General features: G+C 48.0%; 1 long non-coding RNA gene across 1 annotated transcript in view; it reads left to right on the forward strand.

Moving 5' to 3' along the window:
* LOC125431868 overlaps positions 1–11,035 on the forward strand; it is a 32,545-nt gene extending 21,510 nt beyond the window's left edge. Inside the window, exons 3-4 of the long non-coding RNA XR_007244347.1 lie at positions 5,197–5,281; positions 9,572–11,035. This is a non-coding gene — a long non-coding RNA (uncharacterized LOC125431868). The remainder of the gene's footprint in view (positions 1–5,196; positions 5,282–9,571) is intronic.
* The last annotated feature ends 14,441 nt before the right edge of the window (positions 11,036–25,476 follow it).

A 25,476-nucleotide genomic window follows, 5' to 3' on the forward strand; every position in this document is an offset into this window, starting at 1 on the left:
CCCAGTGAAGTGTTCAGAAGAGTCAGGTTAGAGCAGGGAGGGGGGTGACCCTCTCGCACACATGCCAAAGAACAGCATGCCCAGACCTTCTTGCCCAGAACACCACATTTATTCCTCCAGCTCAAATGCAGGGGTCTAGTCAAATGACAACAGTCTCGGGCCGGAGGTAGGAAGGACAAGTGGACACAATCAGGATCCTGAGGAAGGATCCCTTCCGCAGACCAGCAATTGTTTAAGATTAGGATGTGAAGCGTGGTCATGTTGAGTTTTGGCAGCATGGTGTCGCTGGGTCTTGGAAGCTAAGCGGGTCGGTACTTGGAAAGGGAGGCCTCCAAAGGAGAGGAAGGTGTTGGCGAACCACCTCTGCTTCGCACCTGCCTTGAAATCCCCTGACTGGGGTCATCAGGAGGAGGCTGACCTTTGATGTCACTTACGTGCGCAATTCTGAATGAGAAAATAAACTCCCCCAGTTGTGCCCAGTTAGGACCCCTGTTCACAATGTACCTTTTAAGCTTAGGGGCGCTCAAAAAGCCATTGGATGGACTTCTGTCCTGATTATTGTCTTGCCAAACTGTTGCCTGTTCACTGAACGTTTCATGGCTGGCTTTGCCTCTATCGTAGGCCTCCCTAGCAGTGCAGTACAAGACAATCGTCTTCTCGCACACGTGCCTTGTTTCCCAACTGAGTTCTACTTCTCTCCTCCCTGTTTGCCGGGCCCTCCTGCTCTGCTCAGCAAGCGATTGTTTTAAGAGACAGTTAAATCAGTCATAAATAAATGCTGCGTTTTAAAGAAAATAATTAGGCGCTTGTTAGCTGTACATGGCAGCCGTAGGCCATATGACATTGTTCCTTCCTAGTCGTTGGGCAGTCCCCTTTCTCTCTCTGTTGCTTGACTCGTGGCATTTATCTCTCCATGCTCTCAAGAAGTGCTCCTGCTTGCAACACCAGGAGGAAATCGTAGTCTTTTCATCTTCTTAGAATAAGGTGACCAGATGGTCACCTTTGTGAACCGAGACGGGGGTAGGCGGCCACGTGTGCGCGCAGCCGCAGGAGCACACTGCCTTCTGGGGCGCTGCCGTTTCACGGCAGCACCTCAGAAGGCAGTGCGCTCCTGCGGCCGTGCGCGCATGTGCCCCAGAAGGCAGTGCAGCAGCCTCCCAAAAATCAGGACAATGGAAATAACCCGCGGGACGTGGGACAAATTGTGTGAAGGCAGGACTGTCCCGCCAAAAGCGGGACATCTGGTCAGCCTATCTTAGAAGCAACTTTTCATGGTCTTGCTGCATCTAATCCAGGGCATGCCTCACAGGAACTGTCAGTTTGTCTTGACACTGGTGTTTTTAATTGCATGTTGAAATTGTGAATACAGTCTCCTTTAAGAGGAAGAGCAATGTTGACGGTCTTGTAAACGTCATCACTCGGGGCTAAGAATAAGTCTCTAGAAACGCTGAGAGCACGTGCAGTTGTTGCTTTTGTGTTGTGCTGATGCAAACTTGTTTGGTGGATGTCTGAGTTTGGTGCTGACTCAAAAAACACAGTGACTGGCTTTTATCAGATTATCACAGTCCTGTAAGGTATGCCCCTCAGTTGAATATGTTTGATGAAGATTTTGCAGCACCCCTGTTCAGGGCCAGATATTATGCAGACTGTTGTTTATGTCCATTGCAGTCACATTTCCAGGAGCTCATGTATATTTTATCAATTCATCCTCACATGTTTTAGAACAACACTCTTCTCTTTTGCAAACATAACCTGAAGGTTCACTTTATCAAGGAGAGGAAACTGGGTAGGGAGAAACGGAAGCTATTTTCCAACTGGAAGAAGCCATCCATTAACTTCTTTCACTGGTACTAATTTCCCAAGCAGGAGTAAAAGCAGTTTTGGAGAAGATGCCAGGGTTAAGATTTCTCTCCTTGGGTGTTTTCCCACTTACCAGTAGCTGCGCGCTACTGTAGGCAAATAGTGCGGGGTCCCCCGGCACTCCCCACTACAGGGGCGGCGACAATGCAGCCGCCCTGACGCTGACGCTGTCGCGCCCCCGCAGCACGCGTCATTCCTGGCACTCTTCCAAACGGCGCCTTTTGATGACCCCAAGCAGACCGCGGGGTCTTGGGGAAGCCCGGGCGCGCGCCAGAAATGACGCGCACTGAAAGCAACGCGCGGCAAGTGGGGAAATGCCCCTTCTCTCTCTCCCTATTCACAGTTTTCTTCCTTGATAAGGCAATCCCTGAAGCTGCATTTGTGAAAATGGAAGAAGCCGTCAAGTGCTCCTTTGTCTATCAAAAGCTAAGCCGCCAGTATTTCATAGTGTCATTTCTAAAGCCAACCTCTTTTAATCCCTTAATAGCATGCAAAAATAGAGCAATTGCAATGAGTCTGGCCAAGTACAAAGCCTTCTCTTCCTTCCCACCCTTTTGCTTCCCAGCACACCAATAGTGCAGGGTTTTCACCCTTGGAAGAAGACTGCCTGACCCTGGGTTAGAACAAGGTGGCCTATCCCTCTCTCTAACCCCCCCCCCCCCAACAACTTAAAAGTAGAACTGGACAAGGTTAGTGAGTGGACAGGAGCAACAGCAGACCTTTGGTACTGAAAGAAGAGAGGTTGGTATACCAGGGGTCTGCAACCTGCGGCTCTCCAGATGTTCATGGACTACAATTCCCATCAGCCAATTGGCCATGCTGGTAGGGGCTGATGGGATTTGTAGTCCATGAATATCTGGAGAGCCACAGGTTGCAGACCCCTGGTATACAGCAGCATCAGTTAAAGCCTAAACCAGACAGTAGGGCGGGGGTGAAGGGTGGGCGGTCTTGCATGCATATGAAACCAGTCCCTGTCAAAGGATCACAAATTCTGCTCCTCGTGCCCCTGCTTGCTGAGGTGAGCAGAGTAGGTGGCCAACGGAGACAGGGCTTTTTTTCAGTGATAGCACCTCCCCTTGGAAAACCGGTAACTCATCAGGGCAGAGCACTTCCCTTGAAAGGGTTTCTTTGGATGCCAGAGAAGATCCTTCCAGAAGAACCACTGTCAGTTGAGGGCAGACAGTACTGAGGTGTGGAGACACTTCATTCAAGGGCCGCATCCGGTTTGCCTGCTGAAGGCCCTGGGTTCAGTCCTCCACCGTTGCCAGTTAGGTCTCAGCCAAAAGACGATCAGGGGAAGACCTGTGTCTGCTTCAGATGTTGCAGAGTCACTGCTGATCTCGATGGAGCCAGTGGTCTGAGGCCCCTTCCACACATGCAGAATAATGCGCTTTCAATCCACTTTCACAACTGTTTGCAAGTGGATTTTGCTATTCCGCACAGTAAACTCCAGTTTCAAGGTGCATCGAAAGTGGATTGAAAGTGCATTATTCTGCATGTGCGGAAGGGGCTTTATACAATGTGAAGTGGCTTCATTGTCCAGTGGACAATGTGGAGCCCAACAGAGACATGATGCTGGCAGGGGATGATGGAAACTGTAGTCCATAACATCTGGAGGGCCGCAAGTTTGACAACTATGCACTTTTTCCTCAAATGCCAATAGTTTCCTGTGTCTCCTGGAAAGGTAAGCTGGCTAGAGGAGTGCCTGCTACGGAACCTGACCTATTCCGTTCTCTTCCTTCTCACTTGCCGGAAGGGACCAAAAACAACCACTACCTGGGAGAGCAGACCTCCAGTTGCCTTTTATCCAGAGCTCCAAAGTCCCGTTGGCGGGCAGCCTCCTCTAGGGTGAGCCCAGCCAAGCAGGCGTTCCCGGAATCTTGGGGCTTAACTGGGTTAATTACAGCATCTAGCACTGTGGCTGTCTTTTCAAAAGGACAACATATTTGAGATGATGAATGAGCAATCAAGGATGTTTTTCTTTCCCTGCCTGGCTCTGCTTGCCAAGAGCCCAGCAGAACGCAGAGAGTCTTTAGACTACAGTTTGGTCTGCCAAGTACCCACTCTAGGTATTAATCCTGTCAAGCATGTGTTTGCCCTTGGGGAACCCTGTCTGTTCCCTGGTTGTGTTCCTGGTAAACAAATTGCTCTTAAAGGTATTCGCTTAGCTTTATTCCTTCCTGGAGCTGGAGCATGCTCACTTTTATTATACTTTTCTGATGCAGCTCCAAGCATGGCCTCCTTCCCCCTTCCTTGACTATTGTTCCTGGTGCAAGTCCTCCATGCCTCACTGTACTTCAGAGAGGCTGAAGATTGCTGCACTTTAAAAAGGTCCCTGTTTTGCATCAGCGTAGCCCCCAATCTGCATCGAAAGAGGGCGAAAATGAATTCTGTGACTTCCCCAAAGGACTGCAAGTGGAATAAAAATGGCCACCAGGGCCGTTGAACAAACACCGGGAGTGTCTGTGCAACAACACGTGCTGTGATTGGGTGGGTAGGTTCTCCAGCCTGTCTCTTCCATTTACCTGTGCTGCAGGTTGCGCAAGCAGAGCCGTGTTGCTGGGTTTAGTGTGGTCCTTCTCACTTAATGCTCTACAGCGAGACATTGCACTGCTTTCCCCATAAATAGAAGATGCCTTCCACAGGCATGTGGATCCATCTTCGTGTATGTCTTATGCAAAATGTAAAACAAATGTGCATCTATTTTTGCATAATTTATTCTTCCGCTGAGCAATGAAAGAGCTAGGCAGAGCATGGAGCCTTAGGGACAGTGAAAGGGGAATCTAGAAATGCTCTTGAATTTGGTATGGGAATAGCTCTTGAATGGTGTGCTCCTTGTTCAACTGTTTCTAGTATCAGTGCCTGCAGCAGGAAGTTGTCCACATTGCTAGACTACATGTGCTACACTAGGGGTCAGTTCACTTCCTGCTTCCTGCTGTGAGCTACCGTGTGATAAAACATTGGGTAAGTCACGCCTAAAACACTTCTATCAGTTTATCTTCTTGCAACAGTGACATGAGATCCACAATATAAATTTAAAGGAGTGTCTTTTCCTAACCCGCTTCACTGAAGGTACCTCACCTGTCAGGTAGACTCCAAATGACTGACAGGAGGTATCCTTCAGTGCCTAGATGCTCAGAAATAGTTTACTCCTTCCCATTCCAGGAAAGCAGCAAACCACAGGATATTTTAAACACGGTTGGCTAGTTTGGTCATCCAAACGTAAGCCATTTACTGTAGTCAGCTTAAATTCAACCAGGAGCCAAAAAGAATTTGAAGCTGGTTTATGAACCACAGTTAGTCTTAACCATTGATTCTAATTATTTCACAATTCAGGTATGCTGTCTTGTTCCTGATACGGCAAAACGTACACTGGGATACGAACCATGTATCCGCCGGGCAGGCAGAGCAAAGACGGAAGGTAAGGAAACCAACGTTTGCCTATGGAAATCAAGATTTGAGTGATCTGTCAGCCCACTGAATCCTGGCTGAGCCAGACTTAAGATAAAGCATGGTGTGTGATAGGGACAGTGTCGTGGTGCCCTGAGTACTGGGGGATGGGGCCTGTGTGAATATGCTGAGTGAGACTATTCTTCTGCTATTCCCTGGCTGCTTATCTCTCTTCTGCTCAGCTAGTGAAGGCCAAATAGTTGGCTGTGTAGAACAGGTGAGTGACTGTATGGGGGGGCGGGGGGAGGAAGGGGCTGGTTAGTTACTTTCAAATAGATACGTTCTGGCTGGGGCAAGCCAGAAGTGTCTTTGTACTGTTCTGAATTATTCTGACCTGCAATAAAGGAACCATTGTTCATCAACAACTGTTTCAGTCGACTGGTTTCAGGATGTTCTGACATTGAGACGCTTCTGGCTTGCCCCAGCCAGAACGTATCTATTTGAAAGTAACAGCCCAATAAGTCAAGGTGAAAGTACAGCAGAGCAGGAGGAGATACCGTTTTAACAGCTAAGGATGCCATCATATAAGAAGGGGGAGCAGCGCGGGGGAGACTGAAAACCTGATGGGGGTAAAGGCAGAGGGATGTGGGGGGATGGCTTGCATCAAGAGTCAGGGGAGACCAGCTGGTTTCTGTTAGCAGCTGTCAAGCCCCACGTTTCTGCAGATGGGCCAAACCCTCAGCATCTCGGGTGGTATTAATTAACATGTTTTCACAGAAAATGGAAGCTTGGTTTCGGAATATACGGGAGTTAATCGGTTGCACAAAATGGACCTAATAGTGATTCTTCTGAAAGGGGAAAGGAAAGGGTGAAGGAAAACGCAGTAATAGACTGTAGAGAATAACTCGTCAGAGTGTCCTTTGAACTCTCCGCTTTCCCCTCCGGGTGTGATGTGGATCAGTTCATTCCCATGAGCACTCACACCACTTTTAAAGAGAATCTGTTCACAATGGCGAGGTGTTACGGCTTGTGGGTGGAGAGTCAGTTTGGTATACAGAAGGACCTAGGTTCACTGGCAGCTCCAGGTAAAGAGACCATCAGGTACTATGTGGACTGAAAAACTTCCATCTAAGACCCTGAGGGGTAGACGATGGCCCTTTCCCCACTTACCTTAAGCCCCGCGCTACTCGAGGAGAGTAGTGCGGGGTCCCTCGGCACTCCCCACTGAGAGGGGCAGTGACAGTGCAGCCGCCCCAACGCTGCTGCTGTCGCGCCCCTCAGCGCGAGGCATTCCTGGCGCTCTTTCAAAGGGCGCCTTTTGATGATCCCGCGCAGAGCGCGGGGTCGTGGGGATGCCTGGGCGCGCGCCAGGGATGCCACGCGCTGGGAATTGCGCGCAGCAACCCTCGGAAAAGGGTAAGTGGGGAAAGGGCCAATACTAACTTTGACGGATGAATGATATGACTGAGCTTTGGGGAACTTCGGGCATTTGTATATGTACTGCTGCTGTTGACAGGGTAGAAAAAGTCCCTTCTTTTACTTTGAATCCATCCCAATTTAACGAACTCTGGGCAATCCTTTTCACATTTGGCTTACCACTTTCTTTTTTTAAAAAAAACCACACGTATGCATGTACTCATGGATAGTTTAAGGTGGCATGTGTGAGGTTTTTAACTAAATGCAAACAAAGCAGGTGCGAAGCCAGCCAATAAAGCTGGCGGTTTAGAGGAGACTGCTGCTCCATCTGTCGATGGGATGTCTCTTGTAAACCAGGATCTGGTTAGTTTGGGTTCATCAAACCAGTATCTGAAACCAGATACTAGAAGTTGCATAGTTTGGGTTCATCAAACCAGTATCTGAAACCAGATACTAGAAGTTGCATAGTTAACTATGGTTTTGCAACTATGTACGAACACCAAGATCTTGTCTTAATCGACTTTGTTCTCTGGTACTGCCCTTGCACGCGTACCGTTGAATAGAGGCCTGACAAACCAGCATTTGTGGAGGCAAACTAGGATTTCAGTGATCATTTACCAACCATCCAAAATATAGATAAAATAGACCATGGGTTTTCCATTATGTCTGAAACAACACTCAAGGTGAACAGCTCCAAACATGCCACTCTGTCTTCTTAGGTAATTTAAATTGGTCACTCGCTTCTCTGCAGCCATAATCTTCCATTTCTTTCATAGTTGTGGAACTTACATACTTAGATATGGCCAGGGCGCTGTCTACAAACCCCCAAAAGGGCATCCTTTTAAAGCATGGAGTTTCTCTCTCGCACACAGAACTTCTGAGGGCCTTTGCAAGAATTGTAGGCATCTTTGCCTTTTTCAAATCTGGTTGCTTCACCAGAGGCCAGGTTAAATTGCTGGATAGGATTTGCCCAGCCTGCAGGCCAACGGTTGGCCACCCTTCCTTTCAACAATGGCAGGATTGTTGTGTCTGTTTTGAGTGGAATTCCCCTAAAGCAGTTCCACGACTTTTGGTTCTTTTGCAAATCCTTATGCCACTTGAGGAAACTGAAAATTCTTCCCAGTGGAGACAACAACTGTGGTATTGTTCGCAGTCAAGGAGGCCAACTGATGACCTCCGGGATGAAGGCAGCCTGCAAAGTAATTTTATCTGGATTTGGGTGACTCCACCGGATTTTAAGAAGGCGTGGTTTTTTTTAAAAAGGAAACCATCGCCCACAGCTGTTCCTTTTAACGGAAATAAATTTGTTCTCAAGAAACTGTGTGGGATAGATTCTGCTGCCTAAGTTTAAACCCAGGGGTAAGACTGAAACACCTTGGAATGACTCGTTTTTCATCAACTCTGGGGAAACAACACAGAGATCAGAATCTTTAAATACTGGCTATTATTTACTTCCTTCATTTACTGCATTTAATCCTTACCTTTCTCCTCCATAGAGAATACTCCACTCTCCTCATCTCCATTTTATCCTCATAATAACCCTGCGAGGTGGGTTAGGCTGAGAGTGTGTAAATGGCCTAAGGTCCCAGCACACTTCCACAGCAAAAGAAGGGGTTTGAACATGGTCTTCCAGACTGTACTCCTACTCTGCCCACTAAACCCCGCTGCCTCTCGCTTACCTAAGATATCTGAGAAATGCCAGGTCTATTTTGACTTTGCATTGCCCTATATAGAATGTTGTAGACCCGCTCTTTCTCAGCAAGACTAATCCTCTTTCATGTGATGGAGGAGCACCAAAGTATTTTTTCAGAGCAGCAAAATCAAGAATATTTATTGAGTTATATTTGTCATATTAAGAGCATTGAAAGAGATATGCAGGTTTTTAAAAATCACCTCTCTAAATAATGATCACAATGAAAAGGACCTCTCTAAATCCATGGAAGTGAGCGTTCCTAGAAGGGTTTTGTTTTGTTTAGGATTTCACAGAGCTGCCAGCCCCACGTGAATTCAAGATTTTCAAGACTTAGCGTCAGTACCCTCCTAAACAATGACAGCCCTTTCTGCACAAACCTTTTAAAATGTTTTCAGCCAGGAAATAAAATGTTTTCTCCATGGAGTCCTGCACTCCCCCCCCCCACACACACTTTGGCCGTTTCCGCACGGCCTCCATTCGCCCCCACGCCGCCAAGAGTTCTGGCGGCGTGGGGGCAGAAGCCCGTTCGCATGCAAGCATGCGAACGGGCCAAGCAGAGGCCGACAGACGGCAGGCGGCTCCGCACGGAGCCGCCTCTTCTCCCTTCTGCGCCCCACTCACGATGTCCTCGTCGTCGTCTGCTGGGCGTCAAAGCCCCGCCCACGCTGCCCTCCGACCCCTGGAGGTCGGAGGACAGTGTGGGCGGGGCTGCGACGCTTCCAACGCAGACGGAGGGACGACTAATTAATAAGGGCGCGGGATTGAAGCGTCTTCAGCGGCGTTCGCGCACCATCGCCCGGCTGAAAAGCGCTTTCCTCTAACAACAACCCTTTAAAGGGTTGTTGTTTAGGGCGGCCTGAGGCCGCCCTGGGGGGAGGGAAGCGGAGTCAGGTCGCTGCTGCTGCAGCCTGGGGGCGGCGTTTTTAGCACCCCCAGGCCGTCGTTAATGGGCCGTGCGGAAACGGCCTTTATGTTCCAAAAACGTTTAATTTCTACCCTGGAAACGTTTTATCTGAAAACCCTTTTACAACTATTCTTTTGTGTGAAATGTTTTCAAAATGCCTTCCCTTGCCCTGAAGGCAAATGTTTATGAAACTAGCAGGTCATTTTTTTTTTTGCTGCGCCTGCAATAATCTCTTTTGGGCTTTAGCCTCTCTCTCAGTCCATTGCAGGGTAAAAGGACTGAGAACTGGTTATCCTTCCTCACAACAGGGAACAGGAAGAAAGGGTGAGATGCTTCACTTGGAAAAATAGAGGAAAGCACTTACTGTGGGCACCTGCTCTCCACTGGACTTTGGACGTTACGTGCAGTTCTCATAGTGACAACAGACAACAGGATCTTCTGCAAAGAAAACACAGGATGGTTGTGGTGCTTTTTGGAAGTGAAGGATTGTACATGGGTCCTAGTCTCGAGTGAGCAGTAGAGCTTGCAGATCTAGACAGGGCAATTCCTGTCTCGCGTTCCCCTTTTCCTGATGCCTTCAACAGTATAGATTCTTGTGCCGCTGCCAAAGCAACATTTGAAAACTGCACAGCCAAGCAAATCTCGAAAAGTCAGAAGCCTTGCAGGGCAAAAGTCCTACCTGGCCCCAACCACTTCCTAAAAACACTTGGCAAGTACCCAAAAAGGTGCTGCTGGTTGCCATGGCACCCGCAGGTCACGGCATCCACAGGCGCCATGTTCAGGACACCTGGTTTATGCACTGCTTGAATGATGAAACACTCACTGATACCAGGAAAATGAATGAGGCAAGATGACAACCGCAGTAACAAAATCTTATAGATCTCACTGCCTTTATCTCAGTAATGATAATGCTTATTTAATAATTCAGCTGTTGTATAAATTCAGAAATATACATCCAGTCCCCCTTGGAAAGACTCTCAGAAAGAGTAATATTTGTGCTGACTTAGGTTTAGCCTTATTCCTATCTGCAAAACTCCCTTCGGTCTCCAACCCGATTAGAATGTTGTGGTCTCCTGAGTGGTAATTTTTGAATTCCCTCTTGGGCTTGGTTTCCGGTTCTCTTTACATGAAATTTCAGGGGACCTGGCGGAGTGTGGAAAGCGAGATAACATGAAACTGGCAAACAGCCTTGGAGAGACCCCTGCGGTTTGGGACAGGGAGGAAGGGAACGGAGACACAACACAGGCTAAATCCAAAGGTTTCGCTTTGGCATATGAATGCGATTGCTAAGCACAGACTTGCGTGTAAACCCTCCGTGGGATCAAGTGCTTTGCCTGACCTCCTCAGAAATCAAGTGTGATTTTAGAACACGGGAGTGCCACTGACAGGTGACTGGACAGATCGAATGCTGCGTTCAAGGGGGACGGATTAAAGGACGGGGAGGCATCTTGCAAAGGGCTGGATCAAGTGCTGCTTGCCCTTTTCATTAATAACTTCCACGAAGACAGAGACACCACGCTTTCATTAAACCCGCCATCACTTTTGTCTTTATGTATGTATTTTTGAAAAGATTTTTTTCTTGTTCTCTCTTGTCTCTGTTGAGGAATTAAAAAAAGAACAAATATATATCCCTTCTGGAGGTAGAACCTTTAACTCATAACTTGACCAACCCTTGTTTCTGAACATGTCCCTTTCAGTGGAGAGACATTATTTTCTCAAGTTATTATTTTTTTATCTCGACAACAGAAATAAACTTCTTGTTTGTTTTTAAATGAATGCTGGAGGTTCTTGTGAACCTGGCTTCTGATTGCAGCAGTGCATGTTTGGTGTGCTTTCTGCTGCGTTCCCACAGACCTGAATATATACAGCTCAGTCAGCAATCTTGATCTTGCCTAGAGAGAATAAAATGACTTGTTCCTCTATGGGAGACTAACTGGGGTGCTGTTGACCAGGTGATGTGTTTTACCTCCAGGCCATTATGCCACACACTAAGCCACTTTTACAGGTTTCTCTTCAGGTCTGCTGACAGCCTAACCCCATCCCGTGGATGTCTGTCCCAACTGAGGCCTAGTTCATGCAGGCAGGAGCGTGAAGCGGCAGAGACCCGAGGGTGGTAAAGGGAGAAAGGTGGAACTCACCACCACCTGTCTGAAATTTTTAAGTCTGCTCTGTCACCTCAGGATTGCACGGTCTCATTCTCTTGTACATGTGAGGCAGGTGAGCTGATTACTTTTTGGGGGGGCAAGATTATCATTAAGATCTGTGACATGGCAGCATGTGGTTCTTCCATCCCCCATTTTTACTTTGCAACCCCTCTGTGAAGGAAGCTAAGCTGAGAGAGAGTTCCTTTCCTAAGGATACCAAGTGGGCTTAAAAGTTCCTTTCCTTCCTCCATTTACATCTCCACAGGCTAAGATAAAAATGCCTGTCCAAAAACACCCCTTGAGCTTCATAGTTCTTTGCCTTCCTCCATTTTGCCCCCACAAGAACCCTAACGAGGGAGGTTTGGGCCAGAAGATGTCCGGTGAGCTTTATGGTTTTGCCCCTTGCTCCATTTTATTCTTACATCAATCCTGTGAGGTAGACTATGCCGCGGGAGAAACTGACAACAACAGTCAGTCAACCCAAGTAGCATGAGAGAGGGACTGGCCCAAGGTCACCCACTGTGATGGCTGAGTGGAGAGTTGAACCCATGTCTTCTCATTGTGGTCACCATATGCTGGCCACTACCGGTTAGTCCTACCTCTCTGTTTGGTAGGTCTTCCAGAGGTAAGGAAGCTCCACGCATATAGTGGGGGGCTGCAGGCATTTTAAAATCACTTTAAAATGGTGGTGGCCTCCAATGATCAAAGTTGTGGATGCCATCATATCTATTGAGGCTCTGGCATTTATACACAAACTGCATTCCCTTTCCGCCACATTGCTATGATGGTCATCAGCCGAAGATATCTTTTTAAAAGGAGTGGACAAAATGCATGGAACACAGTTCTGCCAGAGGTTTCCAGCGATGGTTTAAAGAAAAAACCCTCCATGTTCAGAGGCAGTATATCTGGTTACCTTAAGTTGGTAAGAGGGGATAACTATACCCACCATACTGTGCTTGTGAACTTCTAAACAGCTGTCTATTTGTTACGACTTAACGGGGCTTTTATCTTCAGATCCAGCAAGAAGAACCTTGAAAGTCTGATATGGAGAGACCGGTTCTGATGCCACCGAAGCTCTGCATGACCTCGGGCCAGCCAGTCACAATCTTTCAGCCTAACCTACCTCACAGGGTTGTTGTGAGTGTAAAATAGAGGCGAGGAGGAGGATGTAAGCTACTTTGGGTTCCACAGAGGAGAAAAGCTGGGTACAAAAGAATTTAATGAATGGAATGATTATGTTGCTCGTGTCATGATTGTTTTTCAGTTCAAGTGGAGTGTTGCTATTTCTCTCTCAGAACACAATTCTGCTGCTCCGTCAGACACCACCGCTATGTTTGAGTGGCAGCCGTCACTGGATACCTTGAATGTTGATGGATTTGAACAGGAACATCCCTCGGGGGGGGGGGCAGTCTGTCATAAATAGAGAAGCTTTGTGCATCAAGCGTAGCAGAAGGCCTTTGCAAGCGATTTTCAAACAAAGGTGCTGTTGAGAATGCACAGAATGACTATCCTGCCCCCCCTCTGTTGAGCCAATTTGGGCCCCTTCAACACATGCAGAATAATGCGCTTTCAATCCACTTTCAGTGCACTTTGCAGCTGGATTTTACTGTGCGGAATAGCAACATCCACTTGCAAACAATTGTGAAAGAGGATTGAAAGTGCGTCATTCTGCATGTGCAGAAGGGGCCAGAGGCAGCTTCTCTAGGATACAAGGCCAAAGGGCATGAGAAGGAAGCGAGCTTCAAATCAGTGCCTCAGACTTCAGAACGGTGAATCCCGTAAGGTTCCACCTGGCATTTCTAAGGTGAGGCAAGAGTTGGGGACTCAGGAACACGAGTGGGGACTTTCGCCTGGTTGCAATTTGCTTTTGATCAAACTGGGAGGAAGCGCCTTCTCTTCCAGCTCCACATGTTGACTGATCCTATCACAACGGTCTGCCGAGAACCTCCAGAGTTTCTTCTCTTGATTTCCCCCTTCAGTTTAATCTGCTTTCCATTTGGAAGGGATTACAACTGCACCTCGCTCCCAACCAATGGGCAGGGTGGGGGAAATTGCCAGATCCAATCAGACATGTTTGTCGAAGGCCTTCAGGAAATCGCTGGATTCAGACCAACTTTTTCATTTCTTGCATGCGTTTCCTCAGAGTCTCATATTCATAGTTTACTTAAAATAAATGAGTCCTTATGTTCCCGTCTTCCGTTTCCCAGGGGGATATGACAGTGGAGCTTGCCTCGATGTCTGGGTTGCCATCTTCCCCATTGGCTCCTTTGATTTCCATCCCCCCCAGCCCCTCCCGACTTCCATGTTTCATAAACATTTTTGACGGAACCCTACATTGTCCAGATGCAGCTGGCCTTTGAAAGACTGCTCCGATTTCGGAGGGGGATGTTTTACATTTTTAGCCAATATAGATGCAAAGGCCAGATTGGGGCTGATGAAGACAAACACTCCTCCCCCTCCCCACAACAAGTGTCTCACATCCTGAATATTTTACAGGCTCCCAACTATCACCGGTCAACAAATGGGTCAATTAAAGTAGGGGATTAGTCAGGAGACTCTTACAAGCGCTTGCTTGCACAGAGCCTGGGATCCAGCTCCACCTCAGACCCCCTACTCTAAAGTTCCTCACAGCTATGGGTCTGGCCCTCAGAAGAAGGGCAGAGAAACTGGCTCACAAGCCTTCTGGGTCCTTTACTGCTTTGTCATCTTTGCTTTGCATCTACAGGTTGTCACTTCCTCAGACCAGGGAGAGGCCAGAGATTGCAATCGTCCAATAGGCAAACAAATAAATATAAAAAGTAACTCCACGTCATGCCTGGCTCAAGCTCCAGTAGAGATCCACCCTTTCTTTTGGATATTGACCTGGATCAATAGGGCCACGAGCCATCTGTTCCTTTCCTGTAGACTGCCAACTATTTGGTCCCCCACCCCTTCCTTAGGGAAAATGCTCTGGAGTGCCACAGTGAGGGCTCTCACAGCAGTGGTGTTCTAGAGAGGCTTCCAGTTGACTGATGAAGAATGAAGTGTTGACACAGAAGCACAGAAAGGGCTTCTGGTGGCCATCTTTTCATAAACCCTTGGGTGGAGTATCCTGCCTGGGCTATTTTTGCTTATTCTGAAACCTGTAGCTGGATAATCCAGGTAGGGGAGTATTAGTTGCGTTAGGAATTTTAATTATTTATTAATTATTTATTGTGTACTATTGTTTTTAGTTGTTGTTCTATTGTGCACCGCCCAGAGCCCTTTGGGGGTGGGCAGTTTATCAAGTTCAGATGATGATTATGATGATGATGATGATGATGATGATGATGATGATGATGATGATGAGGGAACAGAAAGTACGAGTGAAAAGGGGAAGGATGCAGCCTGATTTTTAGTAGCCCATGAAGAAGGAGGAGGAGGGGGGGGTTGGATTTATATCCCCCCTTTCTCTCTTGTAAGGAAACTCAAATGGGTTGACAAACTCCTTTCCCTTCCCCCCCCTCACAACAAACACCCTGTGAGGTAGGTGGGGCTGAGAGAGAAGAACAGTGACTACTAGCCCAAGATCACCCAGCTGATGTGTATGGGAATGCACAGGCTAATCTGAATTCCCCAGATAAGCCTCCACAGCTCAAGCAGCAGAGCGGGGCATCAAACCCGGATCCTCCAGATTAGAGTACACCTGCTCTTAACCACTACCCCACTGCTGCTCCCTCTGCTGCTGAGGCAGTAGTAGCCTGAGTTTTGGAACAATGTATGGTGGGGAGTGGGGAGATGTTCCTTTGGGGAGATCTGTCCTGGAATCATCTTCCCCTTTGTGGTTGGAATGACAATGGGCGGAATCAAACATGTAACATACAATGTATGGTCGAAGGCTTTCACGGCTGGGTGGGTTTTCCGGCCTGTGTGGTCGTGGTCTGGTAGATCTTGTTCCTAACGTTTTGAAACAGGCTTCCCTCTGTGATACACCTCTGAAGATGCCAGCCACAGATGCAGGCGAAACGTTCAGAACAAGATCCGCCAGACCACGGCCACACAGCCTGGAAAACCCACCACATGTACATACAATTTGTCAAAAGCGTATTCTCTGGAAAAGCTGTCACAAGCAGCGGCTGATTGGATGTAACGATTATCGAGCCAGACGAAGATCTTGGAGACCATGGAGACTCTTGCCTGCCATGAAACTTCCTTGCTCTAACTTGAACCCCATATTTCACCCATGCCTTATCTTACAGCCAAAGGAGTCCCAGGAAGGGATTGGTACAGATGGCCTACTTGGAAAATCCTTTTCTGCCAAATGTTATCCAGTGACTGACGTGGCATCCCATAGACAGCAAGCAGGGACAGGTGCTCAGGTGGGCACGCCCTGGCAGCGGGGAAAGGAGAGACAACAATGCAGCGATTCATTGCGCTGGCAATTCCCATGCCACGCACTGATCTATTGGAACTGCTATTCGAAAAATTCATCAATGATAATTAAATTTCACTGTGACCTGCCCTGGCCTCCGAAGCAGGTGGCAGCCGGCCAAGGAAAAGATCTCGCTGGAACGAAAGCCTCGCCTTCGGAAGAAAGCCAGGCCCAGCTGCAGCCTTGAAGGGGCCGGGGCAAAGACTTTTAAAGCACAATGCTGTGCATGCTTACTCAAAAGTTCCACAGTGCTTCAGTAGGCTTACTCGGGGGTAAGTGCGCATGTAATGGAAGCCTCAGGAAACCTCTACATGTCATCCTTGTTTCTGGTGGGGGCGAGGATAGCTAGGAGCCAAACTTGGGCTCCTGGTCTCCAACAGTCACTCCAAAACTGTAATGTCAAACACATTAAGCTTCTGGTTGTGGTGGGTTTCCTGCGCTGTGAGGCCGTGATCTGGTGGATCTTGTTCCTAACGTTTCGCCTGCATCTGTGGCTGGCATCTTCATCTGACACAGCATATAACAGACTTCCCTGTGTCATACACCTCTGAAGATGCCAACCACAGATGCAGGTGAAATGTTAGGAACAAGATCCCACCAGACCACGGCCACACAGCCCGGAAAACCCACCACAAACAGTTGAATCCAGCCGTGAAAGCCTTTAGCAGTACACATTACACTTCAGTTTGCCTTGGATGCATGCAGAAAAAGGGGGGGGGGGCACCCTACCTAGCCAAGACTGACACTGCTTGGTTCTTTATGTCTTTATTTCAACCTATTTCCAGAAGGCGGGACAGTGATGTTTTGTATGTTTACCTGTAGCCACTACACCTTGACAGAGAAGGAAGACCAGCTTGAGAACAAGAGAGAGAACACAACTTCCTGCATATGTTGTATTGTGATTTTTATAGGTTTTGTAAGCTGCTTTGACTTTGAAGGAAAGTGGAATACACACACACACACACGGGCCAGATGTTTTGCTAAATGCTGCCTCTGCATGGAAGACACCTGTTAGCTAGAAGAGAGGACATGATTGCCTGTGAATCATGGAGATTGAGACTGTGATGTCAACACGTGGAGTGTTTTCTCAGATTCCGAAGAATTTTCAATTTACCCAAATTCCTGTCCCTTGGGAGTATCACATTACATTTAAAAACAGGAAAGCAATCTGTTGGAGCGGATCCTGGGCCCTATTTTATCATGTCTCTTAAACCTCAAAAATGTCATCAGAACCAGGATGTTCCCTATGGATCCTTTTGTCCTTTGTGCCACGTTACGTTCCCCTGCCCAGGGTTTTAAAATCGCAACAAGCTAGGTTCATCATCTGCCTTGTCAATTGGAAACGTCTCTCCGACCACTGATGAAATCAGAGTCCATCAGTCTCCCCATGTCCCTTTCCATCGAAAAGAAAACCAGTCCCTCCCTGTCGTGATGGTTTTTCAACCAGACCCTGACACCCATCGCTGTTCTTAGTCCCCTGCAAGATTGGCAGAGGGCTACATTAGAAGTCTTTGGGATTATTGCTCCCTTTGATTGAGCTGGGCTGGGGTGGTTAAGATGCACGCCTCTAGATGCTGTTGGGTATCCCTTCCCAGCTGCTAAGGGCCATCCCTGACAGGACAAGGTGAAGGCTGACATGAGAATCAGACATGAAACTGACACAGTTTGGCCAGACTTGGAAATGTACACATGGCTGATATGGGATACAAGAACCTGAGGGAAGGAGAAAGCAGCTGAGCTATGGGAGGAACCAAGCCAGCATGTGAATGGTCTCTTCTTCTCCCACCTACAAAAATGTCATCTCCCCCTTCCTAAATAATGTGGTATGAAAAGGGAAATAGATGCCTCCTCAACAGTGCTGGACTCTGGTGGCTCTTTCTGACATGCCCAAGGGAATGCCTATTTGTCACTCTGGGTGGAGGAAGGAATTTTCCTCCAGATCAGATTGGAAAAGATTAGACGGAGAATAGCAGCAAAATGGAACCTCTGTGTTCGAAGGCAGTGTACCACTGACTACCATTTGCAGAGTGGGAACAATGTAGAGAGGTTTGGGGCTTTATGCTCAGCCAATTGTGCCACTCAGGGACATTTCCCTGAGTGCTGTAGTAAAAATGATGCTTTCTGTTCCTTCTGGCAAACTGAAGTGATTCTTGGGTGTTGTAGGTTTTCCAGGCTGTGGGACCGTGGTCTGGTAGTTTTTGCTCTGAACGTTCCATCTGCGTCTGTGGCTGGCATCTGTAAAGGCATGTCATAGGTGCGGACAAAACACTAGGCACAATAACTACCAGACCAACAGCTACACAGCCTGGAAAACCCACAACAGCGAGATGCGCGCGCGCGCGCACACACACACACACACACACACACACACACACACACACACACACACACGGTGAGAGGATGCTATTTCACTCATACCAAGACTCAGGAAAGAAAACAGCTTTGTTTGCTGTTTTCTTTGGTCTGTTGGTCAAGCAAAAGCCGTTGAAGCAGAATTTGTGTCCTTGAGTCCTCTCCCAGTATGAGCCTGAGAATCAATTAAGGCTGAGCTAATACACAATCCCCCCCTCACATACACCCATATGGGTGTGGTCAATGATCATCAGAAAAAAAATGTGCGGCCTGTATTTCTGTCTAAACTTTGGAACTGTCTTACAAAGGAACTGAGAAAGGTTGCTTTCCTCTTGCAGGGAAAACAGTTTAATTTATACTATACTTTGGCTGGCAGTGGTTAAGATATCTGCAGGCTGGCTTCATTTAATTTTGTGTTGCCCTTTGGGCAGCTGTCATTTGGTTGTCATTTTGTGGCCGAAAAAGGTGGTACAGGCATTTGTTTGTTTAAGGTTCTTACACCCCACTCTTTTTCCCACAATGAGGAATCACAACACTTACAACACTGTTCTCTTTCCCCCTTCATTAACCGACCCTGTGAGGTAGGTTAGCTGACAGAAATAGTTAGCGGCTGGCACACGGTCATTCAGAAGCTTTTATGGCAGAGTGGTTCTACTAACCAGACTGCTCTTGAAGGAGGAGGAGGAGGAGGAGGAAAAGGAGGAGTTTGGATTTATATTCCCCTTTCTCTCCTGTGGGAGACTCAACTCCTTTCCCTTCCCACCCTCACAACAAACACCCTGTGAGGTAGGTGGGGCTGAGAGAGCTCCAAGGAACTGTGACTAGCTCAAGGTCACCCAGCTGGCGTGTGTTGGAGTGTACAAGCTAATTTGAATTTTCCAGATAAGCCTCCACAGCTCAAGTGGCAGAGGGGGGAATCAAACCTGGTTCCTCCAGATTAGAATGCTGCTCCTTCCAGATTAGAATGCTGCTCCTTCCATTAGTCATTATCCCCCTTCCCCTTGTATATTCCCTACTGTATTGCCAATTAAAACAGACAATATTGGGGGACAATATTGAATTATATCCCATGAAATACATTTCTGCATGAGAGAAGGAATCAATCTTACCTGTTCTGTATGGCAAAAAAAAAGATTCCAGTGGGTTTTGGTACCAAAAAAATAAATAAATGGGATATTTTAGGAAGTGTAAGAGCGCCCTCTGGTGTTTTTCTACAGAAATGGCAATTGCTCATATAGAGGTATGAAAAGTTAACAGCTTTTTCAGTGAGAATCATAGAATCATAAAGTTGGAAGAGACCAGAAGGGCCATCAAATCCAATGCCCTGCAATGCAGGAACACACAATCAAAGCACTCCCGACATATGCTGATCCAGCCTCTGTTTAAAAACCTCCAAAGAAGGAGACTCCACCACTCTCCGAGGCAGTGAATTCCACTATCGAACAGCCCTGACGGTCAGGAAGTTCTTCCTAATGTTTAGGTGGAATCTCTTTTCCTGCACCTTGAACCCATGATTCCATGTCCTAGTTTCTGAGGCAGCAGAAAACAAGCTTGCTCCCTCTTCGACATGACATCCCTTCAAATATTTAAACATGGTTATCATGTCACCCCTTAACCTACGCTTCACCAGACTAACAGGTACAGATTTTAACGAACATTCCTCAGGACACACTTGACATGAAATTAAATTATATCCTGTGAAATACATTCCTACACTGACAGTAATGTCTTGCTGATTTGAGAATAGGAACCTCTGCCACCCATTGTGAATTACTATAAAAACCCAGCACCCCATCTGGGATATTAGGAAGAGCACGGGTGCCCTCTGCTGTTTCTAGGGAAAGGCAATCGCTCTTAGAGGAATGAAGACTCCGTCGAGCTCACACCTTTTTTCAACGTGGAGAACAGATACAGATTTTTACTCAAACGCCTCAGCACAGGCTTAACCATGTCTACCCACTGCTTCAGAATTAGAAAAATAAAAGCAACCTTATTACAAATAGATAAAAAATACTTTATTTACAATGTAATCCCAGTGCAGACAATTCATTGTTTCATCATTTCTGTTTCTCTGTGATCCTGTAGGGCTTGTCATCTGACAATTAAGTTGTTTTAAATGTTTTTTTTTCTTCATTGATTTGACATTTTTAGTCTGTCTAGGATTTCCTGTGTCCTAGACAGACTAAAAATGTCAAATCTGTTCAATACGATCAATATAGCCCAGCGGTGGCGAACCTATGGCACGGGTGCCAGAGGTGGCACTCAGAGCCCTTTCTGTGGGCACGCGTGCACAGAGTTCATTATGTGTGTGGGAACCCTCAAACCCCTCCTTTCAAAGAACAACAGAGGTATCTCTCATTCAGGAACATTCCATAAACAGTGGTTTGACCATGATTGTGTATTAGCTAAGGAAAATCTTATAAAATTATTCCACAGCTTTCAAGCTGGTGTGATCCCACAATCTCAAGTACTTGAAGGGAAAAGATCATACAAATCCCTAATAAAACATAAGAAAGCTTGGACAGTCATGCCAAAATGGCAAGCCTTGACTGCGGTGGCTGCAAAACCAATGATTCCAGAACTTCTTTGGAGACTAATAGCATTGCAGAATAAATTCAATTTTACAACTTTACCATATAAAACACAATCCCAGCAGAAGTCTGGGAGAGTTATTTCTCTGGACTCTATAAGAAGATCAGCAGGCTCTAACGCGGGCATCACTCAATGTTCCTGTCTTGATATCCCACTATGGCCTCCAGTGACCACGGGATGAAATTAAAATCCATGTGATCTTGCAACTCGCAAGATGGCAAGGCCCTCGGAAAACCACTCTTCATACCACCAGGAATTGATCTTGAAAACTAATGTAGAGAGATGGTGGGCCCCAGTTCTGGCTGAGCTTCTTTACTCCATATCAATAGCAATCCGCCTGTGGTCTCCATCTGATTGGAGTGCTGCAACTATAGTCCCTATTTTTAAAAAAGGCTTATCCATCAAATCCAGCTCATTAATCACCAATTGAAAGGCTTACTTAGTGTTGCAAGCAAAACTATATACTCAAATATCTGAGTATAAAACTACTTGAATGGCTGAATAGAGAAAAACTATTGGAGGATGAACAGGTTGGTTTTCAGAAGGCTGCTCAACTATGGATCACTGCCTGATAATTTCAAACTACCTGGTAGAGAGAAATATGTTTGCTGTCAAAAGGATCACTATATCGCAGCTTTCGTTGATCTTTAAAGCTGCATTTACCGGACAATGTAACTCGTGAGTCGTAGTGGCTTTGGTCAAAAGTTAGCAGAAACTAATATCGATGAGACTTCTCTCCAATTATCAATTGTCAAGCTTACATGAGGAACACTCTACCATACAGGTAAGGTTCTCACCAACAAAGGTCATCTTTAACTACCTATCTCTACCTCGTAGTGCCAGGTATATAAGGGTGCCTTCTTTGAAGCACCCTATATTTGTTTAACTTTTATGTTAACACATTTAATAACAGGGTTTCGTGAAGAGATACCTATACACCTATCCTTACCGCTGGATAAGAGTATAGCCATTCTCATGTATGCCGCCCATCATGCTAAGTTGTATTATCATTGACAAAGAGTGGGAAGCTAAAAAGAGCTGAAGATATTTGCAGTGGCTCAGATATGCACATAGAGGAACAGCTAAAAAAGCATCAACTTCACACAAAGACCCGAAGATGAGTGCATTTTAATGCCAAATTTAAGAAACTGAAATGGCAGTTGTTAGGTCATCAGATGGTGAACAAATAAAAGTGTTTCAAATGTTTCCTAGGTGTGGTTTCCTTTCCAGTACAACGGAAACCCGTCATCCCATATACAAACAGCCATACACACAGCAATAAAGGACTCCTCACAGGCAATCCTAAGATATTTTCCGATCACAAGGGTGGATTTATTCCAGTGCCGGCAATTAAGATTATTTGAAGCTAAATCCCTCGGCACAATAACTGTCACGCTATGGAGCCCCATTACAGCAATAATTTCGGATTTCACTCTATTAGAGAGAGTCCTATCCACATTCCTCAGAGCTCTTTTTAACACTCCTAAATGTACAGCTAATGTAGTTTTACGACAAGAAGCAGGGTTGGTTAAAGTTGAGACAACCTTTTGGAGGCTTATTATCAAATACTGGCTTAAAGTCCTCTCCCATCCCATGGGTGTAGTAATGCACTGCTGACCCAGCAGCACCGTGGTAGAAACGCTAGACGCTTCAACGGACTCTGACGGCCTTGCTGGTCGACCAAGACTTCACCCTCATCCCCATGAGTCACGGGTCATGAACTGCCTGGCTCAATCACCGGGTACCGAGGGACAATGTACGTCTTGCCCCCCCAGGTGAGGAGAGTTAGGCTCTAGACTGCTTTACGCTTCCTCACGTACCGCGTCGTGAAATAGATGAGACTCATGCATCACATGATGATCTCCCCGACTCTCCAGCTCTCCGGAACTCCCCGGTCCTCCCTCCTACACGCCCCCAATAGAATAACAATAAAAGGTGCCAGGAACCGGCAGACGGGAGACTCGCTAGGAACCACGGACCTCCGGTCTCCCGCTGCTGGCGATCTCCACCAGATGTTATTCTCCAGCCTTCGTCTTCGCTCTTCACGCTGACGCGCGGTGCGACCCTACAAAGCTGGAGTGTCCAAACCCGGGAATCCCTCGAACCTCTCCACCTGCTCACCGCATACGCCTGGGGAAGGGCATGACATCAAAGTCCAGCTGGATCGGGCGCGATCCAGGGACCACCCGTTTGCTGCGTAGACGCTTCGTCCCCTGGATCGGCGCATCCAGAGACCGCAGCGCCCTAGGTGACACCTTTCTCTCGCCCGGACGGAACACCGGGTGAGTATGGGAGCTTTGCAAAAGCAGGGCTTATGACAAGCACGCTGGACTTAACTGAAAGCCGCGTTAGCTTAAATGCGGCAGGTCCCTCGTGAAAGAGAAGGCTGAGCCGCGCGCCGCGAAATTGGTTGAGGAGAGATTGAAGCTTTCTAGTGTCCATAGGTACCCAGGGGGGGACACATTGAATCTTTAAGGACTGGGGAAAACATGCGGGCGCACTCTCTTTCGCGACAGAGCCCTCCAGCTGGCGCCAACATACATGTACCGCTGCTACTGACGTGCGGAGACAATGTTTTGTCGCCATCAGCCTGGCAGACTCTATGGCTCTCCTTGTTGTAGGTCGCCCCTCGCTTTCGACCTTTCACCTTCACTTGCAACCCCCCGAATTTCCCTCTATCCACTAAATTGGGACGCTTCGTCCTCCTTCTACTGCCCCTCGCCCTCGCCTCCTTCACCCAATTCCAAACTCTCTCCTGCTCACGCGCCCCTCCCTTGCTCCGTTCTTCATTTTCTCCTGGCCATCAGTAACCTCCGTCAGCACACGGTAATGGCAAGCTGGTTTCAAAACTCTGCGCTGAGAACGATAGCCGTTAACACGATCTGCAGACAGAAAGAAACCCTGACGGAGAGACGATGCCGAGATTCTTTGGCATTGTGCGCCCGTCCACTCTTACAGATACTGAGGGGAAGGTGGCGCCATTCGCTGGTTGTCGTAAGCACCGCCTTTAAGCCATGGCAATATCCTCGACTGAGCTCCAGCAATGCCACGCGGTACGTAGGAGGCCACTAGCCCCTACGCAGAGAGGCATGCTGGAGGCCAACGCAAGGGAACCGTCCACCTAATGGTTCCAGACGCACTGGAAGACCACCTTTTCTCGCGATGTCTCCTGGAGCCCCTGAATAACTTGTGAGTCTGTGGAAAGTGAGTTCCATTTTCAGCAGTGCTGGTCAACAGAGCAGCCACTCTGGCGGCGCTTCTACACCGCCAAGCGCAAGCAGCTTATACGGGCTTCACGCTTTCTGCCAACCCCAACGCATCAGATTGTCACTTGCTCTGGAGCGCCAATTCTTACGGTGCGCCTTCTTGGAGTGTTTCCTATAAGGCATTTGTTAAGGTCCCTAACGTCCGCCAGCCAACCCAGAGTTTCTCCTCCATCCGCAGTAAAACCCCAAGAGCTCCTATGCCGAAGCTTCTGTGAACAGGCTCCAGGAAGCTCAAGAGGCAGGTAGCAGATAGCGAGGAGGCTCCAAAGCGCAGCTCCCTCATAAGGCGCCGCCAAAGAGAACGCTTCTCCACTGAGGTGCCCGCAGGGCTATATCACGGGCCTCGGGCAAAATCCTGAACTGGCCGACATGCTTAAGTGTCGCTTAATAGGACATCGGGTCCTCCGCCTATCCACTGCTAGCCTTCTCTCGCTCGGCCGCAGCACTTCCTCCACCTGGCGGGAGGCAGCCTCAGGACAACTGCTTTAACTGGGCGGCAGACTCCGGACACTTCCTCAAGGGAGTGTAGGGCAGGCCCGTGGGGGGCCTACAACCCCGGAGGAGGAGGGTCCTCCCCAGGAGGAGAAGGCCACCTAAGACCCTCGGGTGCCCACGCTGCTGCAGAAAGGCTTCCACTGGAGAAACACGTTCGCCGGGAAACTCCGCCTCGGGCGCCTCCCCAGCTCCAGGACCAAGGAGAGTACTAGAGCAGACCCAAACGCCAAGGCCCTCAAGCAAACCACCCCTTCGCGGCATCTCGGGCCGCATGCACCCAGCCTCCATTTCCTTTAAGTTCCCCACGAGGTTCTTCAACCCAGTATGACGCAGCCCATCCTCACCGGGACAATTGCCAGTGCTGCCAGGCCTCGGGTTTCGAACAGACTGTTCATCGCCCCGGAGTGATCGACTCCACGCATCTAAGCGACTCCATCCATCTCCAGGTCTGGACAAACATCCTGTAGTTGCTCTGTCGGAGCCGCTGGCGCCAGCTGATTCTTCTGGGTTCTAAGGCGCTGCCCGCCGCATCTAAAGGCTAGCGAGCCCAGCAGCCAATATGGCGTTATTTACACCACCGCTGCAGAAAGCGTGGAGACGCTTTCTATCGGGAGCTTCCCGCCATAGCCTGGAGTTTCGCCATAGAAGGATGTAAGTTCAAGGGTTTCAGGACACGTGATGTTACTTCGCTATCAGAGCAGCCGAAAGGGCTCCGGCTCAGGCTGACCGAGGCTTGCCCGCATTACCTGGGGGTGGGGAGACAAACCGCGACGTGAGTACTCCGCCGCCACGGTCAACAGCTCAGGGTTTGAAGCGGCAGCTGACAGTCCGCCGACAAGTGACATCCATGTCAATCTCTGGGAAGGATCCCCGTCCCGTCCCGCCCTAAAGGTTACGGCATTTCCGTAAGAAAAATCCGTTTCTCCCTCCTTTCTTTCTGTTTCATCAGTAGAGGCGGAGGGCCACTATTGACT

The sequence above is a fragment of the Sphaerodactylus townsendi genome, linkage group LG04 (genome assembly GCF_021028975.2).
Source record: "Sphaerodactylus townsendi isolate TG3544 linkage group LG04, MPM_Stown_v2.3, whole genome shotgun sequence".
NCBI classification, from domain to species: domain Eukaryota; kingdom Metazoa; phylum Chordata; class Lepidosauria; order Squamata; family Sphaerodactylidae; genus Sphaerodactylus; species Sphaerodactylus townsendi.